This window comes from Dermacentor silvarum, chromosome 4 (assembly GCF_013339745.2).
Source record: "Dermacentor silvarum isolate Dsil-2018 chromosome 4, BIME_Dsil_1.4, whole genome shotgun sequence".
In the NCBI taxonomy this organism is placed as follows: Eukaryota; Metazoa; Arthropoda; class Arachnida; order Ixodida; family Ixodidae; genus Dermacentor; species Dermacentor silvarum.
The window spans coordinates 225,406,768-225,429,610 of NC_051157.2; the positions used below are offsets into that span (position 1 = coordinate 225,406,768).

At 45.2% G+C, this 22,843-nt stretch overlaps 1 protein-coding gene across 1 annotated transcript in view; it reads left to right on the forward strand.

Annotated features, from left to right (window-relative positions):
* Nucleotides 1–18,562: 18,562 nt before the first annotated feature.
* Nucleotides 18,563–22,843, forward strand: part of LOC119451010 (prothoracicostatic peptides) — a 367,379-nt gene continuing 363,098 nt past the window's right edge. The window contains exon 1 of the mRNA XM_037714445.2: nucleotides 18,563–18,692. The gene's annotated coding sequence lies outside the window, so the exon portion shown is untranslated. The remainder of the gene's footprint in view (nucleotides 18,693–22,843) is intronic.

Consider the following 22,843-nt stretch of genomic DNA (forward strand, 5'->3'; position numbering starts at 1 on the left):
TAGAGTGCCATGGTACTGCTAAGGTTATTATTATTATTATTATTATTATTATTATTATCATTATTATTATTATTATTATTATTATTATTATTATTTTTATTATTATTGTTGTTATTATTATAGTTATAATGATTCCTACAACCACATTGATGGTGTTGAAGCCAGCATGACACATAATTCAAAATATTTTTGGAGCTTCGTGCGCTGTCATTCTTCCAAAGAGAGCACCAAAGAGGTGTCTTCTTGATGAAAATGGTGATGATGTCTTGAACACTGGTGATGCCTTTGCAGAACATTTCTGTTGTGTCTGTTGTGTAAAGGATGCTTCAAGTAACCTTCCTTCTCAGCCTGGCACAGTGTTTATGCTATCAGTCAATGAAGACCTTGTTTTCAAGTGTATGAAGTGCCTCAAACCTTCCCTTTCTTGTGGTGTTGATGGTATTCCTCCCACATTGCTTAAGACGTATAGAAGCGTCCCTGTTGTCCCAAGCATCTTTCATAGTTTCCTAAAGTCTAGCATATTTTTTAGCACTTGGGTAGGTAGCATGGATATTGCCCGTGCACAAATCGGGTGCTGCGAGTGCAGTTACTAACTACCAGCCTATATCTGTCTGCTGCATTGAGTCAAAAGTGTTTGAATCAGTATTGCATTCCCTGCTTTCTGTTAGTGCTAAGAACATTTTAATAGATGGACAGCATGGCTTTGTATGCAGACGACTTAAGGATATTTAAGACTGTCAACAGTGTTCACGACTACATTGACCTCCAAAAAGACATTTTCTCACTCTCAAGCTGGTGCAGAAACAATAATGGTATGTACGCTTAAATGCTTCCAAAACTATGACATTAAGTTACACGCGCAAAACATACCATGTACAATTTTCATACGCCCTTCGGGATGCTCCACTGTCCAGTGTCGATGAAATCAAAGATCTTGGTGTGTACTTCGACAAAACACTAAGCTTCTGTTCACACATTAAATATGCACAAAGTGCCCTTCAGGCTCTTGGAATTGTATGTCGTATATTGCATGATGACCACTCACCTGTTCTGTTTCTGAAATCGTATGCTGCTGTGTGCCTTCCACTACTAGAGTATGTCTCTGTAGATTGAGGTACAACATGCAAATCTAATTCTGACATCACTGCATGCATCCAGAATAAATTGATATCTGTCTTCCAACACCACTTTTGCCATTCTGGCAACCATAGTCCAGCACTCTCAAATGTACCTCAACTCACACCTCTAGACTCCCTTACACCTCACCCCTTCGATTAATGAAGTTGTTAGTCACTCATCCAAGACTTATTAAATCATGCCTTTTCGTTCCTGTATAAGGTGGTCCGTGGCATTATACTTTCTCAAAGCTGCGCAATTTGTCGTGCTGCAACAGTATACCAGGTAACATTCCGCATTCTCTGCCTGGCCTTGTTCCAATAAAGACTGTCCTATATATGGCTCGACTCCAAAAAACATAATAAGAATTGTGCCTGCATTGACATATTTCTGAGTTCATTTCCTATGTATTGTATATATGTAGATAATCATGTATGATTAACTGCAGTTTACGCTTCCTTGTTTTCTTTTCCCTTATATGTTTCTCTATGTCGCATTGTTTTGTCTTCCACATTTGTGTTCTCTGTACATTTTGTCTCGCATATTGCTTTTTAAGTGCACCAGTCAGAGGCCCTCTAGCTGTTTCAGGGCCCTATAATAAACATTTGATTGATTGGTTATTGTTACTGTAATATGAAATTGATCTTTAAATATGTACTAGTATATTAGTTTAGTTCAGTAGCTTTTGTGCAATATTATTATAGTGTGACAGTTTTTTAAAGCATCCATTAAGTGTAATAAAACGCTGTTTGCTTGATCATATGCATTGTGCCATTAATTTCTTCTGGGGTTTAATAATGGTTGGCTGCCATGTCCAGTGTTGTGCAATATATGGCACAGTAATTGTTACATGTCTCACATAACAAATTGAATGTCTTTCTCATTCGAAACATCATTGTAGGCTGAAAACAATAAACAAACTGGTATTTCTTTCCGTTTTTTTTTGTGGGGACTTGAAGTGTATAAATTTTAAAAATAACCTGTTTACATATATTTTTTCATATTATGCAAATGAGCTGCCCATACATTTGAATAAGTGCTTCAAGAGTACGAATAAGTGCTTCAAGGCCTCCCGATGCGGTGTTGATGCTTCAAAACAACCTAGAAAAATTAAAGGTTCCATGGGAAAGATTAGACAAACAAGAATCAGGGGACAAGCTACGAAACTGGTAAATTTTGGCTGTTTGAAATGTCTCTTTGTGAGCGCCACAAGTGTTTCAATTATTTATTTATTTTTTTTGCTGATTTTCTCAGAACCCACTTACGCGTTTCATTCATGCACCAACAAGCATAATTATATTTATAATACAGATTGTTCACTGATACTTTGCGTAGTTCCTACGTAGTTCTTAGGTAATTCTTGCACAGTTGGCTGTGCAACGAACTACAAAAAAAAAAAGGGAGATCGTACGAGAGCTATTGATGTGACATGCCATGCTCGTGCAGGTGTTTGCAAAGTGATCTTGCAGACGACAACGCGAACGCAATCGCTGATGTCGATAGCTTGTGCAGTTATGTTCAAGGAAACCGTTGCGGCAGGCGTACATTCATTAATCAAAAGTGTTTTTTTATATCTAAAATAGCATACAGATCACTGACTTATTGTTTCAAGCTCAGTTTACAGAAGGCTATTTTAGGCCGCACTTGGACAGTTGAAGACAAAATGGTCAAGCAACAGTGCACCGCAGCCGAGGAGCGAGCGCCGGCACGCGTCAGAGCTAGTATCCTGTGGTTGCGCGCCCTTTTCCTCCAGCCGACGCGAAGCGGCGCGTTCGCTTGTCGGCGCGCGCGGAAGCGTGCCGACGCATGCCTGTGGTTGGGGCTTTAGAAACCACGCCTAGCCAGTCAAGCGCCGGCGCTCATTTTCTTTTCAGTTTCTCCCTTTACAGACAGCCACAGCGGACATCGACGTGACGTCACTCCACTAACCCTTTAAAACTAACCCGCCGAGGATGACGAGGCCGCCTTTGACGAAGATAGGTCCTCCTATCGAAACGTTGGCCAGCCTTTCTGAGGCACCTTATCCCTGTTTATAATCCTTATTCCTCGTGTGCTATTCCATTAGTCAGCCATCTTTTTTTGATTTTGGAACACCAGTGTAAGAAGCACACAGTCGTATGCGGCGACCAGCACGTCCCGAACGTAACTCGCTCGAAATGGTAAAAGCCGCGACGGCGCACAAAGAGCAAAGATAAACAACAAATTTATAACAGTGGTTATGCTGTGAAAACCGGTTACTGACAAAAAGAAAACCATGTTGATGTGCTAATAAAGTTTTAGAATAGGGGCCCCCAAAGTTTTGGGCCCCAAAGAGCTTTGCGGGTGTTAGCGTTGGGGCATGCAGGAGTGAAGAGCTTTTAGAATAGGCGTTTTGCGTCAGCGGATAGCGTGTTGCGCTTGCAGCGTCACTACGGCGTCAAAGAAAAGCTGTTGTAAATATTGAAACAAAAGATGCTATTTTATGATAACAAGAGTAATTTAGATTTTCGCGTTTTCGCGCTTAATTACAATTTAGAACTTATTCCATTAGCAGCAAGCAGATTGTTGCGCTTAGTTCTGAGTAACCAACTTTACGTACTTCACCTAGCCAAGTCAATCCGTGTTATGCCTACGAGCCATGAAATCGACTATTGAATTCGGAATCAGCGGCGTCTAATGAATCAAGCGTCATTACACATGTTAGTTGAGAGAAAGCGATAACCGCAATCACTTCTCCTAGCTTACAACTTCACGCGTTACCACGAATCGAGCACAGTTTGGTGCTTGGTTAGAGCAGTCGCTTCGATAGGCACCACCATGTTTGTTGACGAAAGCTTTTGGGGCAGCTTTTGGGGCTCCCGCTAAATTGATGAAATAGCGTGCCCGACGCAAAACGCAAGCACACAGTTTGCGTCTTGCGCATGCGCAGTGGCTTCGACGCTATTTCTTTGGGGCCCCAAAACGTTTGACGCCCCTATTCTAAAACTGTCTAATAATTGCTGGGCTTTTACGTGCCAAAACCACGGTATATGATTGGGAGGCATGACGCGGTGGGGGACTCCGGATTAATTTTGGCCAGCTCAGGTTCTTTAACGTGCACCTAAATCTAACTACACTGGAGTTCCTGCATGTCGCCTTGATCGAAATGCGGCCACCGTGGCCGGGAATCAAACCTGCGTCCTCGAGCCAGCAGCGCGACACCTCACAAGCTAGGGTGAAGTTCATGTGACGTGGTGCACTGATGTCATCGTGGGAAACATGTTTCGATATTAGCAGAATGACTATCTGCATCCGTGAGGGTACGGGCAAACCATATAGAAGTAAAAGCACCAGAACCCACCTTTGGCTCAGGGTCTTGCTCCCATTCTTTTTTATACGTTCTCGCATACTTGGCCTACTTCCCCATGTTTGCATTCTCCTCTCTGAGGAGGATCCAAACTTACGTCCAACCTATCGAAATAAATCTCGAATGTAAGCACGAAGAAAAATTCATCTATCAGGAGAAGAAAAATGGCAGTAAAGTTTCGCGCGAGAAACGTGGAGTAGGTCGAAAGCTGTGGCCGGCGCGATACTTCACCCAGAAGACATGACCATGAACACACTGGAGAGTGTCATCCACCCGTGCTTTCCTTCTTTCATGTCGGCGCCACGATCGCCCTACGGCCCCGACCCTATGTTATTGCTCTCCCTTGCTGAGCATAGCCATGTTAGTAGTGTACTGTGAAAAACCCACTACTCCTATGTTCATCCCGATGCCCGGGGATCGGGTGCATAACGGTCAAGCGGGGTGTAAGTTATATGCATAAAATATCAAAGCCACCGGCTCAGACAAGGGCGCAGAGCGGGAAGGGAAGGGGAGGGGGGGTAGGGGGTCATACGCGCACGCATGCATGCCCAGCCGCGCGGCCGGCTCATCCAGCCTACGAGATTTGTTTCTACCCGATCATAGCCACTCTGGAGCGTGGATCAGGGCGCCACTTATAGCCCAAACAAAGCCAAGTCCCAGATTTTCAGTAGCCCAAATATAGCCACATAGCTAATTCGTCCAAGTCGACTCCAAAATCTTTTTTTTTTCTGTAGCCCAATTTGGCTATATATAGCCAAACCTGGCAACACTTTGGACGGGTACGACCATAAGCGACGAGACGACGCCCTTCGTGTCTCCACCGAAAGTGTTGCGCTTCCTCCGCGAGCCAGTGTCCTAGTCGAAGTGATGTGTGGTAGAATGCACGAAGGTGAAGTGGTCGCTGAAATTAATTTATCGCATCTACTCATGCAAGGTGTTTGTGCTGCTAGAAGTGTGCTGCAGGTTAGTGATGGCCGCTGTCAGTTGCTTGTCACCAACTTCAGTAACGAGCATCGACACCTTTACCACGGTACTTCGATAACGTTTGCCGACGAAATAGAGAACGTGGCCGAATGTTTTAGCTCTGGAGCTGTGGGGATGGCTGACAAGTAAGTCACTGGGCCACAGAGCTATCGAAAGACAACCAGGCAGCACTACGGGAGCTCTTGCTTGAATTCAGGGAATGTTTCGCAAGTTCGTCTAAGGTTCGCCAGACGTCGATTACAAGGCACAGGAACATCATATGCAACGGCGTACGCCTGATACGCCAGCAGTCCTACCGCGTGTCGGCAAAAGAACACGAATCGCTTTATCAGACGGCAGCGTGACGACCCTGAAATTCGACCTATCATCAATCACTTATAGGGCCGCCCAACAACCATACCACGCCATCTATGTCGCGTATTGACGTCCTTCCACTTACGAGACAACGTGCTTTACAATGAAACTGCCTGTTCGAATGACCGAGCCTACCTCCTGGTGGTTCCAAAAGACTTGCGGGACGAGACATTTTTTTTTTTTTTGCTTGACATGACGAACCCACATCTGGCCACTTAGGCTCCTCACGAACGCTTGCCAGAGTGCGCAAGATGTATTACTGGTCCGGGCTTTCGGCAAGTGTCACTCAGTACGTTGAAGGCTGCAGCGAATCTCAGCGTCGTAAGTCAACACCCATGAAGCCCGCCGGGTCATTGCAACCCATTGAACCCCTCATCAGCCGTTCGACCAAGTCAGCTTGGACATTCTTGAGCCGTTTCCTATGTCAACCGACAACACCAAATGGGTGATTGTCGCAAATAAATAATTAATCCGCTATGCCGAGTCAAAGGTGCTCCCACGAGCAACGGCTTCTGAGGTAGCGCAGTTCATCATGTGTCGCATTGTATTGCGTCATGTTGCCCCATCCACTGTCATCACAGACAGAGGGACGGCGTTCACAGCACAGCTCATTGAGGAAATTTTTCACTTCAGCGACACCAGGCGTCCAAAGACGACTGCTTACCATCTGCAGTCCAACGGACTTACGGAGCGATTAAACAAGACCATCACAGACACGATCTCTATGTCCATCGACGTCCAGCACAAAACTTGGGACTTTGGCTTACATGATCTTTGCGTATAATACCGCCATACAAGAAACAACGCGATTCACATCATTTTGCCTCCATACGGCCGCGAAGTTCAGTCGATGCTGGACGCTATGCTCCCGTGTCAAGACGCCGAGCACCTAACTACTGAGGCCGAAGAATTTGTTGAGCGCGCTGAGGAAGCTCGCCAGCTCGCGCGGCTGCACGCAGATGCGCGGCGTTATAACATCCGCCACAGACATGTGTGCTATCATCCCGGGGACCAATTGTGGGTGTGGACCCCTGTTCACCACCTTGGCCTCAGTGAAAACTTTCTGAGCCGGTAGTTTGGTCCATGCAAAGTGCTGAGTCGCATTAGCGACGTGAATTACGAAGTGGTTCCGCACAGTGCAGCGCGAACAAAACGTATACGCAACGGCCTAGCCTTGACATAGTTCACGTTGTGCGCATGAAAGCATATGTTGCGCGTTCGTGCTTATTTTTTTGTCATTTATTCATTTTTATATTTATGCTCCCATTTGCAGCTAATGCGGTTACCTCGGTGTTTCTTGAGACTGTGCCCGTCGCGCTTCACAACTGCTGTTTTTTATTTTTCCTGTAGCTGTCATTGTGTTCTTTGCACGAGCATTGTTTCTTTGACCATGTTTTTTATCCTCCTTTTCTTACACCGCTTCTTGAGCATCGAGTCCAGTGGCGTACCAACTATTTCTCGAGTGGGGGGGGCAAACCGCAAGCTCCCTGCTCCTCTCTCTATATGTATATATATACAGGGTGTTTAAGCGAACACTTTCAAAAATTCTTAAAGGTTGCCTGTGGCAGATAGCACAATTATAGTTCATGATCTGGTCTACTCGAAGAGGCGGACATTACTTAAGTCATTGGATGGCGCTCGCGTAAGAAGCGCCATCCAATGACTTCAGGAGAACCGGATTGCGGGGCGCAGGGGCCTCGACAACCTCTGCCTGTGCCGGCATCGAGGACGGTAACCGCGCCTACTTCAAATTCAGGATCTACGAGAGCACAGGGCGCACATTCGTCGCCCTTCGCTACCCAGTAGATCCACGGGCACGATACCATGCCGTAGTGTTCCTCTACGTCAAGAAGTGAATTCTAGAGCTGGTAAAGCCGATGACCCTATAGGCAAGCAAGGAGCTCAAAAGAATGACAAAGAAAGCGTTTAAAAAATGCTGACACGCCTGGTAGAATCAATGCGCGTGATTCTCTGTGGTCTCCAGACTCCGGCCGCTAAAAGCGCCGTGCATGTCCTCGCCGTACTGGAGCAGCTGATCGCTGCTCTTTACATAATTTAATTACCTTGCTTGGCACCTGTGCTGCTCACGCAGGAGAAGCCCATACACAAGCTTCTTCGCGGCGAGTTTTTTGTGAACTTTCAATTGTATTCGTGACTCCGTCCATGCTCTGAAAGGTAGATGACACTTTCGAAGGACCTTTTTGGACTTTGTTGATAGCCATGAGGATGCTGAACTTGCCTTTACCGTTGTACATCCTTCTTCTATGTCATCATCACCCCTCATCCAGCCTTTATGTCCCCGTTCCCCCCTCCCCCTGTGCAGAGTAGAAGGCTAGAGCATGCTAGCTCAGGCCTTCCTTCAAATAAATTATCTCTCTTTCTGCTCGGCGCGGCAGCAGAAGCGAGCGAATTTACCTTCGTGCTGCGTCTCGCTTCAACGCAAACTAAGCGCCGAAAGCACGGCGCGAACGAAGTTACCAGCAAACGGCGCACTTTGTCCACATCGCAGATCGCTTTCAAGATATGGGCGCCCACGTGGGATACGCAGCCGCCGCCGGTAGTGGTAGTCCCATGGTTTGACCTTTGCTGACTTTGAAGGTCAGGTTTGCGGAACCAGGCATTTTCTGGGTTTCTACCTGGAGTAGTATAGCTATCACTCCAATAACAGTAGTGTGATATGTTCAAATGCTTGCTTGCGATGTTTCAAAAGTGTGTTTGATCAACACGCATTTACCTTCGTAAATAAACTTGGCGTATTGTTCCCCTCATGTTCGCAAAATTAGACCTCAGTTGTAATTATGCCAGTGCAGCAGTATAAGTTTTACACCGACCGTAAAACACACTAATAACGCTATGGACCACTTGCATACGTAATTTACTGGAAAAGGCTTATTTAACCTACTCATTTGAAACATCCCCTACACATTACCTATACCATGCCCCTAGCTTTCCCCAGATATAAACAAGATGTCTTGTTTAGCCCACCGAGGACACCGGAGAAACAAATTACGAATCTCATATGATGCACAAGAAGCACATGGAAAAATAAGGGTTTAGTAATTATCTGCAGTAATTCCATTTAAAGCAGGAACGTGAATGTTTAGCAACGCATCTCACTCAAAATTCTACATATTCTGACAAAATTTCAAGTTCTTATAACGTGCACTTGTTTTATGAGTCTGGAAAACATTTACATTTGTGGCAGTATGGCGCCCTGGAATGCTTGAATGAGTAACTTCCTACAAACTCTGTAATGAACCTACACAGAATAACATTTATCGCTCTTCATTCAGAATATTGCTTCATACTTCGAAGAAATATAAGCAACGTTCCTCGCATAGTTTGCCGAGGATACCGGGGAAAAAAACACCTAAATGCCGTGTATAACGCATAACAATTGCGAAATGGTTGAAGAATACGAGCACTCGCCAACCAAAAAACAAAAAGAAAAACGAGAATGTTTTTGGCGTTTTTGCACGTAATGCGGGTGCCTTGTTCACAATGAACGAGGTACATGACGGTCTTTATTATATACATGCCGAATGACGTAATACGTTTGCGTATAGCTCAGGGGGAGTCCCCGTGTCCGGTCAATCGTGTATGCCGTAGATTATATGCAAAATGATTCAAGGAACAAGCGGGATGATAATTTCTTCTCCTTTTCGATAACGAAAGTCGACTTCCAATCAATACCGTGTCCTGTTTTTTCGTGATGCTCTGGCAATGCGTTTGACACAGTGTGCCACTTGGTTACATCATTGCGGCGCTGTTGTAGCCTTCCTTTTAAGTTCCAGTTTCGCCTATATATTTCGCATTCCGCTTTTATGCTCCACTGCTGTCGCACGAAATCTTGAGCTGAAGACTTCATCGACAATGACTATCGCGACCAGTCTATAACGACGGAAAAAAGGCAGGCTGCTCCTGCCAGAGCAAGGGCAACAAGGAAGCGTGCTTCACTTCCTTAGGCACGAGGGGTGAGCGAGTCATTTCAAGGATTTTCAAAGGTTACGAAGTGCGAATCTGCCACATCTCTACAAGCAAATAACGCAGCAACTCGTCAGAGTCAAAGACCACCTCACAAAAGAAATTACCCGGGCATCGCTCTACAAAAATTCGTGCCAAGACTGCCAGGCGTACTATAAGGCGGAACTGGGAACTTAAAAACAAGCCTACAACAGCACCGCAATGATGTAGCCAAAGGGTGCACGGTGTCAAGTGCACTGGCGGAGCATCACGAAAAGACAGTATTGATCGGCAATCGGCTTCCGTCACCGAAAAGAAGAAATTAAATTTTGCTTCACCTGTGTTTCGTTGGAAAGTGTCGGCTTTCAAAAGTGTGTGTGGGGGGGGGGGGGGGGCAAATGGCATACTTCGCCCCCCCCCCACTTTTGCCAGTGGAGGGGCAAGTGCCACCCCTGCCCCCCCGGTAGATACGCCTATGATCGAGCCAATGCTCTTTCCGAGGAAGGGGGGAAAATGGCACCTGCAGATGGATACAGTGCTAAGAGGCAGGCACGGACAAGAAGAAATGAGTGCGCGTACCACTCCCTGCCTGGTAGATAGCCAGGTCCAACCACCGTGTTTTTCAGGAGCCTGCTCCTCGTCACATCGTCACATCGCCAGTTCTTTCTCAAGGCACATGACAATATCTACAAAGACTACACAGCTACGTCATTTCTCCACAAGGAAACTGGAAACCTAACTATCAAGAATGGGGTCAGGAAAAGAGACTCAATCTCTTCGATGATAATAATTGAATGCTTAGAAAAAAATATTCAAGCTATTAGACTAGGAAGGATTAGGAGTGGGCATCAATGAGGAATCTGTCAACAACCTTCCGTTTGAAGATGGCATTGGCCTGTTCAGCAATTCTGAGGACAATTTGCAAAAATGATTGAGGACAGTAAGCAATGAAGTGTAATAGTAGTAATGAAAAGAGCATGTATATGACAAATGTAATGATTATTAGCATAGCAAGAGATCAATAATTCCTGATAAGCAGTCAGCCTTTACAATAGGTGCAGGAATACGTTCAATTATCTAAGAATTACTCGCAGGGGACTCTGATCGTGGGCAGGAAACTTACAGAGGAATAAAAATGGCTCACAATGCAATCGGCAGGCATTACCAAGTAGGACCGGAAGCTTAACGATGTTGTTTAAAAGTGTACACTCATTGCACATTAGCGGTGTTAACATATTGGGCAGTAACCTTGAGGTGAAAAAAGGAGCTTGAGAAGAAGTTAAGGATGAGTAGTGGAATGAAAAATGTTAGGAGTAACATTAAGAGACAGGAAGAGAGGCGAGTCGAGCAGAGAGCAATGAGGGTAGCCGATATTCTATTTTATTATAGACATGGCAATCACCAAAGGTGATTTTAGCAGGATGGTACAACTCAATTATTGGCCTCATGATAACAAGATTAATAAGAGGAAAGGTTGGCGTAGGAGCGGTGGTCCATTAGAGTTACGGAATGGGTGTCAAGGGAAGAGAAGCGCTGTGACAGGTGGCACGAAATGAGATGTAAATATGAAATTAGGAAATTTGCAGGCACAACTGGGAATCAGCTCGCGCAAGATAGGGGTAATTGGATAGAAATATATACTGCTGATGATGAGCCTGATTAGGATAGGATTTTACTTGACGATTTAGGGAAAACAAAGTATTTTTAAAGATTTATTGCGCATTGAAGCGAAATTCCTCAAAAATATCCACAGAATAGGCACCCGTAGAAGTAACCATGAACGCCCGATCATTATTTGATTACCCACTTTTGCCGAGAAAACCAGGATTATATGTATAAAGTACGAGTTAAAATACACTCATTTATTTACCAGGATCCATCTTGAACGCTTCTTTTTCCTCCCCGTGTTTTCAGTTTTCTTCTTCTTTTCCGGAACATAACACCCTCCCGGGCTTCGGTTTTCATCCCTCCTTGGATGATGGGGTACGACGTTTCCAACAGTTGCTATTTCAGTTTTTTCCTCCGGTCCCAAATAGTGTAGTGATTTTAGAATTCCTTGCTGTTTGATGGTCTTGACTTTGGTCCATCTAAACTTCTTCGGACTAAAACGCTAGCTCCAGACTCTATTAGAGGCATCTTGAAGCTATGCCGCATATCGTAGTACCTATTCATGGTGGATCTGTAGCGTATGAGTTCCTCTTCCGTCTTGCGCTTTTCCTGTAGCTCTACTTTTCCAGCGATTTCAAGGTCGTAGTCAACGGGTAGCCAAGTGGTTTCGCCTGGTGCAGCAAAGTTAGGCATGTATCCTAATCCCATAGTATGAGAAAGGTTATGGTGCCTGACTGCTGCTTCCAAGGCACACTTTTATCCACCACGGAAATCAGGGTATAATGCGATGAATGTTTTCAAGTCCCGAGAGAGCCTCTCAGCTAAGCCGTTTCCTTCAGGGTTGTATGGTGCGACAAATCTAAGGGTAATTCCTCTTTCACGGGCCCATTCCTACAGTTTCTTACTGCGGAAAGCTGGCCCGTTGTCGGACACCACCACCTTGGTGTTCTTGAACATATTTCGCTCCAGTAACGTCAAAGCAGAATTGGCATCTGCCTTTCCTGGCTTTGGAGCAGCCATGCGTGTGCATGCATCCATGGCAACAAGGAATGCTTGAGTCTTAATGACTCCCTCGGCCCGCTTTTTGATTTCGGCGAAATCTAGATGAATTACTTCAAATGGTACTTGGGAATGATTAGCGATGACCTTTGATTTTCTCTTGTACGATACTTGGCCTTGATAATCTGACACTTGTGACAGGTTTGCACGTAGTTCTTGATATCTTCTTTCATAGCATGTGAATCGACTTTTTATCTTCCAATAAGTTTTACAGAATCCATCGTGCCCTCCTGACTCTGGACAGTCATGATACAGCTTCAAAACCTTTGGCACCAAGCTTCCTGGCACACAGAACTTGCAATTATCGCAAGTCAAGTCTCCGGTGCCTTCGCACAAGCTGTAAACCTGTCCATGGGCAGACGTGCTCACTTCTGTGATGTGGAGCCGGGAAAGAGCATCTGCGTCAGGGAGCTTATCACCAGGTCGATAACTTACATCGAAATTGAACTGTTGTATTTCACTGATCCAACGCGCCACCCTGGGTTAATCCCAATAGGTAGGCTAACGCTTGGTTGTCAGTGAAAAGCCTAAAGTGGCGACCATCGATGTAGCTTCTGAAATATCGGAGTGCCATCACAACGGCCAGATCCTCTTTCTCTGTGGTCGCGGAATGTTCTTGGGCTTTTGAGAACGTGGAGGAATAATAACGAATCACTTTGAGTTGCCCTACTTGCTGCTCCTTAGTGTCTCGTTGATACAGAACGGCCCCTGTGCCGTGTTGTGAAGCGTCGGTGCACAGTTCGAAAGGCTTGTTAAAGTCAAGTACAGGATCTGAGGATATAGCTTCAACCAGGTACGCCTTCTCGCACTCTTCACTCAAACGGCACATCCTTTTGCGTCGGCTTAGTGAGGCACCGTGTCTTTGCAGCGTGATCCTTAATCAACGCACGGAAATGACCGGCGAATCCAAGGAACACACGGAGTGAGTGCAGATCGTATGGCTTGACGAGCTTCTTCATCTTTTGTGCAGATTATTCTTTTGTCATTTTAGTTTTACCGTCAAAAACTCTTCCAAGAAAAATAACATTCGTCTGAAAAAAATTCACTCTTCTTCTTGTTAATTTTTAGGTTTGACTTGCTGAGGGCTTCTAACACTCACGAAAGGTGTTTTTCATGTTCTTCTCTTGTACGTGAGTATCTGATGATGTCGTCGATGTATACGTTACAAACCTTTCCCAGGAACTCATCGAGAACGCCATTCATCATTTTCTGAAACCAAGCTCCAGAATTCTTATAACCGAATGGTAAGCAGTTGTACTCGTGCACATCGAAAGGCGTTACAAAAGCAGTGTACTGCTTGTAGTCTTCTTGTAGTGGCACCTGCCAGTATCGTTTACACAGGTCAATCCGAGAGAAAAAATTTGATCCTCCAGTTTCATTGATGATCTAGTCTATTCGGTACATGGGAAAAGGAACAGATGAGTCTGCCTGTTTATTTGCTGGTAATCTGTGTAAAGGCGAAATGAGCCATCGTCTTTCGGTACTATGGTGACTGGCGACGCAAATGTGGATGTTGAAGGCCTCATAATACCGGCATTTAAACATTTGCTGGAGTTCGGCATTTAGCCAGACCTTTTTCTCGTGGGAGAGACTGAACGGCTTTTTGCGCACTACTGTGACGTCACGAAGCTTAAAAGATACCTCAAGTACATCTGCTGCTGGCGGGTATACGTCTCAACACAAATAAGTTCAGGTAAATTTGCCAGTACCTCATCAGCACTTCCAACTCTTCGATGTCGATTTGGAATTCCACACAAATTAGGCTTAAATGACCCGTCAATGATCACTTCGTCTCTCCAAGAAATATTCATCTTCACTCGCTTCATCTCAGGCCTACATAAAATAAACACGAAGTCAACACCCTGCATGACAAGTGCTTCCACTTTCAGGAGATTCCCACCAAATCCAACTTCCACTTCCGTCCAGTGTTGCAACATTCTAGTTTTTCCATCATAGTTTCGAACATGAACTTTTCTTCCTTCAAACACCTTGCTCGCTTGGACAAGTTCCTGATTTACCGGGCTTACGGATGCTCCAGTATCTACCAACAAGTACACACTTTTTCCATTTACCATCATTTTAACATACAAAAGGTTTGATTTCAAACGGTATACAGGTATACATTTTCCATGTTTCGACAATAATCAGACTCGGTATTTAAATATTCTACCGTTTGGTCATGTGCGTCAGTGCTCAGTGATAAAGTATGACGCCTTTTGCGGGGACCACCCATTAGGCAATCACAAGACACATATACTTAAGGCAAGCAAGTAAGTCATCCGTTGAGGTTGGACGGTGCACACGAACATCTCTTTGCGGTTCGTAGGTCATGCCTTGAATTATCAACAGCCAGACTGCAGAGTCCGGAAGACTAGGGTCGGCAATGTAAAGTAGTCGTCTCTTCTCGAAAAAATAATCCAGAAGTGGCCCTTTTCTGTGTCTGAATGCTGTTGCCTTATCTCATCTGTCAATCAGATTTCGCTCCAACGCGGAAAGAAAACTGTCTTTCCATTTGTGCCATCGATCACAAAATTGGCTTGCGATTCGCATGTCATACCATTTTCTAGCATTTCCTGATAAAAAACGGCGCATGTTACACACTTTGTCGTCCGATGACGTCCACTGGTTTTGCGTACATGCATATTCATAAGCTCTGACCCGCAAGTGGGCTGTATTGGACGCCCCATCGACACTATCAGGCCTAATGTCTTCTCTATGTGTTTGCTGGGCTTTTAGATAATCGCAAACTGCTTCGATAATCCGTTGCTGCTGATTGTACTGTGTGATCTGCTGTTGCAACAGCGCTTGCAGCAAGGCGTTATTCGTGTACTCAGTGTCGTTCTTGAAATATATATCTGAAAGTCCGGGAAACATAGTCTCGAATTCGGACATAGAAACATCGATGCGTACCGCACCTTTCTCGACGAGGGCCTCTTCGATCAGTTGACTCTTCTCAGTGATGATGCGAAGCAGTTCCGATGAAGTCCATGATTCCTGAAGATGCACTGGATCTTCGCCATCGAGATGGTAGGTATTCACGGTAGCCTGCCCGTCTGCTCTTCTTACTAACGTTACTTCAAGCCACATGGTCGGCTGCGCCAAATATAAAGTACGTGTTAAAATACACTCATTTATTTACAAGGATCCATCTTGAACGCTTCTTTTTCTTCTTCTTGCTCAGTGGCTATGGTGTTGGGCTGCTGAGCACGAGGTCGCGGGATCGAATCCCGGCCACGGCGGCCGCATTTCGATGGGGGCGAAATGCGAAAACACCCGTGTACTTAGATTTAAGTGCACGTTAAAGAACCCCAGGTGATCTAAATTTCCGGAGTCCCCCACTACGGCGTGCCTCATAATCAGATCGTGGTTTTGGCACGTAAAACCCCATAATTTTTTTTTAATTTCTTCTTCCTCCCCGTGTCCCTCTTGTGACCGGCTGAGCAACAAAGCGACAGAGCGGAAGACCCATAGGGTCTCTGGCCGGGGGCTGGTTTCGATCTTGGCTGCGCTGCTTTTGTAAATCGAAGTGTCTGAAGCTATACGTTGGACGTGCGCGTGGATAATCAAGTTTGGCGCCATACGGATCCGTCATGAGAACGCTATTCCGTACTCACGAAGCTGAAGAGGGTGGTTGAAATATGTACAGAGTTGCTCACCTTCCCATCATCTGTACAGCTGTGCAAACACGAGAGAGGAGTACGTGGAGCCTGGCACACGGCTCGCTCTTCCAACTTAAGAGGCTCTCGGGGTGAAAAGAGTCTATAGAATGCACGTGAAGCGCACAAGAATCGGCTGTCGAAACGCCGAAATCAACAAAAAACGACTTTAAGCGCTTAGCATGTTTCAGCGGTGGCGATGCCTGCCACACTGTGGTTTGATTCCCCGTCCCAACGTACTTCCCTGTTTTCTTTTCTCACTTTGTTTCTTTTTTTTTTCAGCAGTGTCTCTGATGTGGTCGCCACTTAGATCTGGAAATGGCAAATGACAGCGGGCAACTGCCGCTCGACCAAACACGCGTGCTCTGTCACGCACTGTGTAAGAACGATACAAGAAGCTTACCGAACCCCGATGCATGTGGCTGTCCGGTAGCAGTGATGACGCACTGTTTTGTGTCATCATGTAAGGAGCGGAAAGGTTTGCGCCATGTTATGCAAATTGCCGCAGGCAACAGAAACAAAAGAAACAAAACAAGTAAACAAGTTTGCCAATTGGTATTCAAACCAGGCAATCAGCGTAGAAATCAGAGATTTTGCCACAACGCTAGCAAAATGGCCCACTTGCGACAGCTCCTTTACTTGTAATATTAGCCACTGACTGCAAATTGTTCAGATTTATGCGGCCTGATTTTTTAGGGTTTCGGAGTTTCTACAAACTAATTCTTGTGCGCCTTATACGTACGTTGTCCACAACGCATTGAACACAAACAGCCGCTGCACGTTTCTCGTTAGAAAAGAGAGTCCCCAGCCACGTTTGCACCGACTACACTAAGTACGTGTTGATCACTTCTGATCCCCTGATCAAAATTTTTGGCGGGTGTTATGTTCAGCATTTTATGTATTTTTATCGTGTATTTATATATGTATACGATTCTACATGTGTGTATCTTTAGTGCATACATGTACACATGTGGATATATATTCTTATGTTTGTCATTTATTTAAGTAGAATACCCGCGTGTTGTTCGCTGCTGTGTGCAGCGTTGAAGGATAAGTCCACTGAGTCCACATCGACTCACCTTTAACTTGATTTCCTTCGCAGAGGTGCTTGAGCTGATTTTAGTGGCCGTGCATTGAACGCTACATTATACCTTTTAAATCTTTTGTCAGAGTGAACTATCCTATCCTATAAAGACAGAGCCGGATGCGCCTAACGTATACCTATAAAAAAATTGGGAGCGAGATGTCCAACGTACCTTTAGCCACAGACACAGTGCCTGTGTCTCTCTGTACGTAACATTTTGACGGAGGTATACGTCGGACAGTTTGTATGTCCAGCAGATATGCAGATTAACGATGTGTCAATGTACACATGCTATCGGGTATGCATCCCGAACAATAAAGTAGCACGCAGCGTTGATTTCGGGGCTGAATATACACGACATCCAGAACATCAAACAGATGCATATCCGCAAAATGCAAAACACGAGTTTTGCACTTTCTCCCGAACTCCGCGGACGGTCTTGGAGCGGTTGCCGCCAGTGGCGTCGCACTATGGGTCATCGACGCTTTCAAACGCCGCCAAGCAAAACGCTATTCTGGCTACGGCCGATTGAGGGCTCCGCTTATGCTCTGGACGTGAGCGGTGCATGCGATAGTCGTACAGCACGACAACACCAATGGAGATCCTCAAGCGTCCGTATGATGGCTATCACAATGAAAACATTCTTAAAACAGACCGGCTCTGTGCTATCTTACTATTAGCACACGCACAGATTGCGTCCGAAATGTTCAAAGAAATAAAAAATTATATTTCATTTGAGAGTCGTCTGATCCTTTCCTCTGTTTCAAAATAAGTGTTTGATCAGATTATGTTTTTGCCTGCACTTAGACAGAACCGTTCTCGCCTGTCGAACAGGTGTTGCTCACGGTGAAAGCGAAGCAGATGGAGCAATTATAAGAATTGCATAATTTGAAAAAGATAAAAAAATAATAATCAAGACGAAATAATAGTGATCTCGCATGTATGACAACGCTCGCTCGTGCTCATTGAGAACCGGGAGGACCTTATAATCCGACGCGACAGACCACCTGCCGCGTTTGCGGTCAGGTGTCTGCGCTTGGATGCCATGAATACGTTGCCATTCAATTCCTAAATCGATGTGACAGCGCAGAAAGGCTTCATGTCGACAGGCGAACAAAATCAACAGTTCCTTGCGCTCACCGTTAAGGGCGCCGCTTCGGTCGCGAGCGACTCGATTGCTTCGGTGACAGCCCGGCGCCTACGCACTTGGTTCTCCGCTCCGAGCCAAGTGCCGACTAAAGGCGCATGCGCGCGTGTCGTCGGGCGCGACGAATGAGGCGAGACGACCACGCCCCCCTCTCGGCTTCGCGGCCAATGGCGTTGCTTGTCGCCAAGGCTTTTCCTCCACACTCCCGACCCTCGTTTCGCTATAAAAGCAGGCGCCCGATTTGAACCCTGCTCAGAACGCGCTTGGAGGCGACTTTTTTCCCGGCGCGCGCTTCTTGGAATCTTGCGCGCTCGGTCGCCGGCGAAGGTGTGACAATCCAGGAACCCGGCGCTTGGACTCGGCGGCGACACCAAGAGAGCTCCGCTGACGTCACCGGTAAGCACTGTTTTGTTTCACCTTTCATTTAAGCGATGATCTTCTACCACCTTGATTTGCGCATGGTATGGACAGTAAGAGATGATAATGCCTGAAGGTCAGGTATGCTTTTCTGGGTTAATTGAACTGCAGCAGAACTATTTCAGGGGACATTACTTGCTTCTTAATTCGGCAATGTACAGCAATAACCAAACAATTCCTTAGAGATCGACTCGGCGGTCATGTAGGCCAACTTGTAACTGCAGAATTTATTAAATCAATTTTTTTATATAATTTCAGACACTATTTCACACAACAATGCAGTACTTCGCTCTACCACTTTATTAGAAGGCGGCGAAGGTTATACCGGTATTGTTTAAACATTTTGTTTCATTTTGTTTCAGTTGCTATGGCCAGAGTTGTTAACAACTTATTTCCTGTAAAACCAAAGATATATCAATACATGATTAGCGAAGGCGGGGAGACCACTTACTGCGTTGTGAATTTGACCCAGCTTTGAGAAAGCAGTGCCTTTAGATCAAGTATTTAGCCAGAAGTATGTGGTATTTAAAGTCAATTGAATAGAGTGCTGTCCACGCATAGGATTCATTCATAAATTTGGTGGTCTGTCAGCACGTTATTGCAGTTGGTGAATAACAATCCGTCGCAAAATTATTAACTCGTTACGGCTTTCTTTCTTTTTTTATTTTGCTACCTTAAAAACTCGCTGAAATGCCTAAAAAACAAATAAGAAGAGCCTGTGCCGCCGTGAAAATTGAAGAGGAACGATAGCTGGCCCAATAATGACCAAGCTTATACCGAGTATGGTCTCCGATGTAAACAAAAAAAAACTTTTTCATTAATGTTACATTACCAAGGCATCCTCGTAAATTATGGAACATAGTTAATGACTCCGCAAGCAATGTAGTTGTAGCTGACAGAAAAATGTATATCGACAAATCTTAGTCCGTATGTGCAAATTGAAATACTTGCTGTGTGGGGTAAGAGTAATCGTTGGAGTTTTTGGCAGTCAGAATAAACCAACTTTTCTTCTATAGTCTCTGCATTCCCTATTGCTCCCAAATTAGGGTTCTACATCTAACTACTAAAGTTAATTTAGCTGTAATGCGTTGCGCCACCATTAAAAGCCTAGGTTGAGCACAGCGTATGCACATACATTTTTACCATGCGAATGAAAGTTTTTAATTTTGATAGTTTAAACTATTTATAAAACTAAAACTGACATCAGTCAATTACTTAAGTTATCTGCTGCATTGTTCATATGAAAATTATGGTGCTTCTTTATTATTTTACAATCATGCATACTGTTGCATAAAAATTTATTTTAATTTCCCACTTTTCTCACACTCATCCAGAGTTCTGAATCATCCATTAGACCAAAAATTGCGAAGCGGCTGTTCTCGCGCATGGCAATATCATCCGCGAACAATCTCACATAATTTAACAGATATAGCAATATCATTACCAGACTTTTAAAAAATGCTATTTCCCTGAAAGAAGAAATCGAGACAAAAATTTGGTGGATGCTTAAGCTTCGCCTTTAAGATTGGAACGCGATAGCATTCAAAGATCGCTTGTCAGGCTTCCCGGTAACTGGAGCTTTCTTTTTTCTCCACCTTCGCCTCTGCGCGCCTCTTTACGGTACCGAGGAGGCGAATGCCATCTGCATGCTGTTTTTGCAAGTAACATACCCGGGCGCGCCGCTGTTGGTTTGGTAGAAATGCTCGAAAAGGGGTTTGTGTTTGAGTTTCCTCGTAACAGAATTATGTTTTCTCGTACATCAAAATTGCAATCCGACGCTATCATGTCTGTAGGGTGAGGTTAAGTCGTACTTTACGATTTTTTGACGGATTTTACATTGAGAAATTCAATTTTGTTCACTAACGTCTGGGCGCCACGCGGAGAGCCTGCGTAGTCTGGGTAGTACGGGATGATTTTTTCAGCCACAGACGCCGGCGCGCCGACGTCGACGCCGACACCGGATTTTCTGCTACACGGGACCCTTAGCGCTGTCGCGGTAAAATGTCCCTAAAGCAGCTTGAAAATTATCTCGGTGTGTGTGATGGCGGTATGTCTGGCGGTTATGTAGCGCATAAAAAACTGAAGCTTAAGAGAAAAATACTACATAAATGCATTCAATACAGCTTCGAATCCAAATACATTAATCATTAAACAACTTTATCATGGCAGCTCCACTACCACAACACCCGCCGCGATGGCTTAGCGGCTACGGTGTTGCGCTGCTAAGCTCGATGGGGGTGAAACACCGCGGTGCATTAGGGGCAGATCCCCTGGCGGTCAAAATTAACCCTCACTATGGCGTGCCTCACAACCGAATTGTGGTTTTGCCACGTACAAGCCCCGAATTATATTAAATTCGCTCTACTAGCACAAAATTCAGAAAAATTAAAGAAAATATATGGATGCATATATATGGGTCTAGTCATGCTATACAGAAATGTGCATCCATATTCGTGTACCATGGAAAGATTCGTGCACTCACCAAAGTCTTTACAGCCTACTCTTAGAGTGCGAATGGCAGGAGACCTCAGGCTTTATCTTGTCTAAGAGAACCGCCACTACGTAAGGATATGGCTGTTCGTCTTAGTTGGATTTAGGCGTTGACATAAACTGCATTTTGTTGTGTTTGTTCTTCTTTCTGGGGTTTTACGTGCCAAAAGCAGTTCTGATTATGAGGCACGCTGTAGTGGAGGGCTCCGGATTAATTTTGACCACCTGGGGTTCTTTAACGTGCACTACAACTGTTTTTCTGCGTTGATGATCCTTGAAGCTAATAATAATAGATTATGTCGATGTGAATGTGTTTGAAATAAGAGCGTTACCTTTTACAGAGAGCAAGTTTAATGATGCGAAATGCGGTCGGCCTGAGGTAGCCCGAAACAGCCTATGCGAATCAGGTGTGCTGGCTGGCATGGGAAAGCCCATTTGCTCTGCAACGACAGCTCTTCTTTTTTCGGAGCACGTGCGATCGTTCGGGCACCGCGCGGGACATGACGCAGCAGCTCAACACCCAACTTGAATCAAGTGAGGCGAATTCAAGTCACGGTCCTGTTGCACTGCTGCCACTCACTTGAAGGCACGTCCCCATAGTATCAGGTTTTCAACAATCAATATCATATCTAGACAATAGCGCCTGCCTTCCATTTTCTGTATTTGCAGCTGCACACTAAAATATACGTTAGGAGCGTACAATGCGTTGATGGATGTCACTAGTGCCAAATCTCGTTATACAAGCCTCGAATGGAAATGCACGATGTTCCCAGAAATCTCAATGCTACCAACTTGTTAACGTGTAATGCAGGTGGATACACTCGTTAAACCTCCAAATACATTTGCCGTGGACTGTTGGGAAAAATAGTCCGTCGCTTTCTCGCTACAGGAAGTGTTTAGTTCGGCGACTGCAAAGCTTGCTCAAATATCCTTAGTCATTTTCAGGCATGGAGTGTCACCTGACACCGGAAAAAAAATCGCCGAGAGATATAGTGGGGCTATAATAGTCAAGGTGCAACCAAATTAGGAAGGCCCTCTAAACTTCAACAAAGTCACTCCCTCACCAGAACAGGAACTGGCCTCCCTGGTGCAGTATTCGGTGCTACCTGGTACTACCTCCCTAATAATTACTCCTAAAACATGGCCCTCAGTCCCCAGCGGCTGCGGAGCGCCTGTCCAAGGCGGCGGTCAGACCTGCTACGCGGCAGAGGGTGCTAAGAATCTCTGGGTCCGGACAGGCCGGCATTGGAAACTGAACCTGGCAACGTTCAACACGTGCACCCTCTCGAGTGAGGCTAGCTTAGCCGGACTATTTGAAGAATTATCAGGCATTGCCTGGGATATTATTGGCCTTAGTGAGGTTAGAAGAACTGGTGAGGCTTACACAGTGCTAACTAACGGCCACGTCCTCTGCTACAGAGGTCTTCCAGATAAGAGAAAATCCGGGGTAGGATTTCTAGTCCCTAACAACATAGCGGGCTACATTGATGAATTCTACAGCAGTATTGAGAGGGTAGCAGTTGTCGTAATAAAGCTGAAGAAGAGGTATAGAATGAAGGTTGTACAAGCCTACGCCCCAGCCTCCAGTCACGATAATGAAGAAATAGAACAGTTTTATGAAGATGCTGAATTAGAAATGA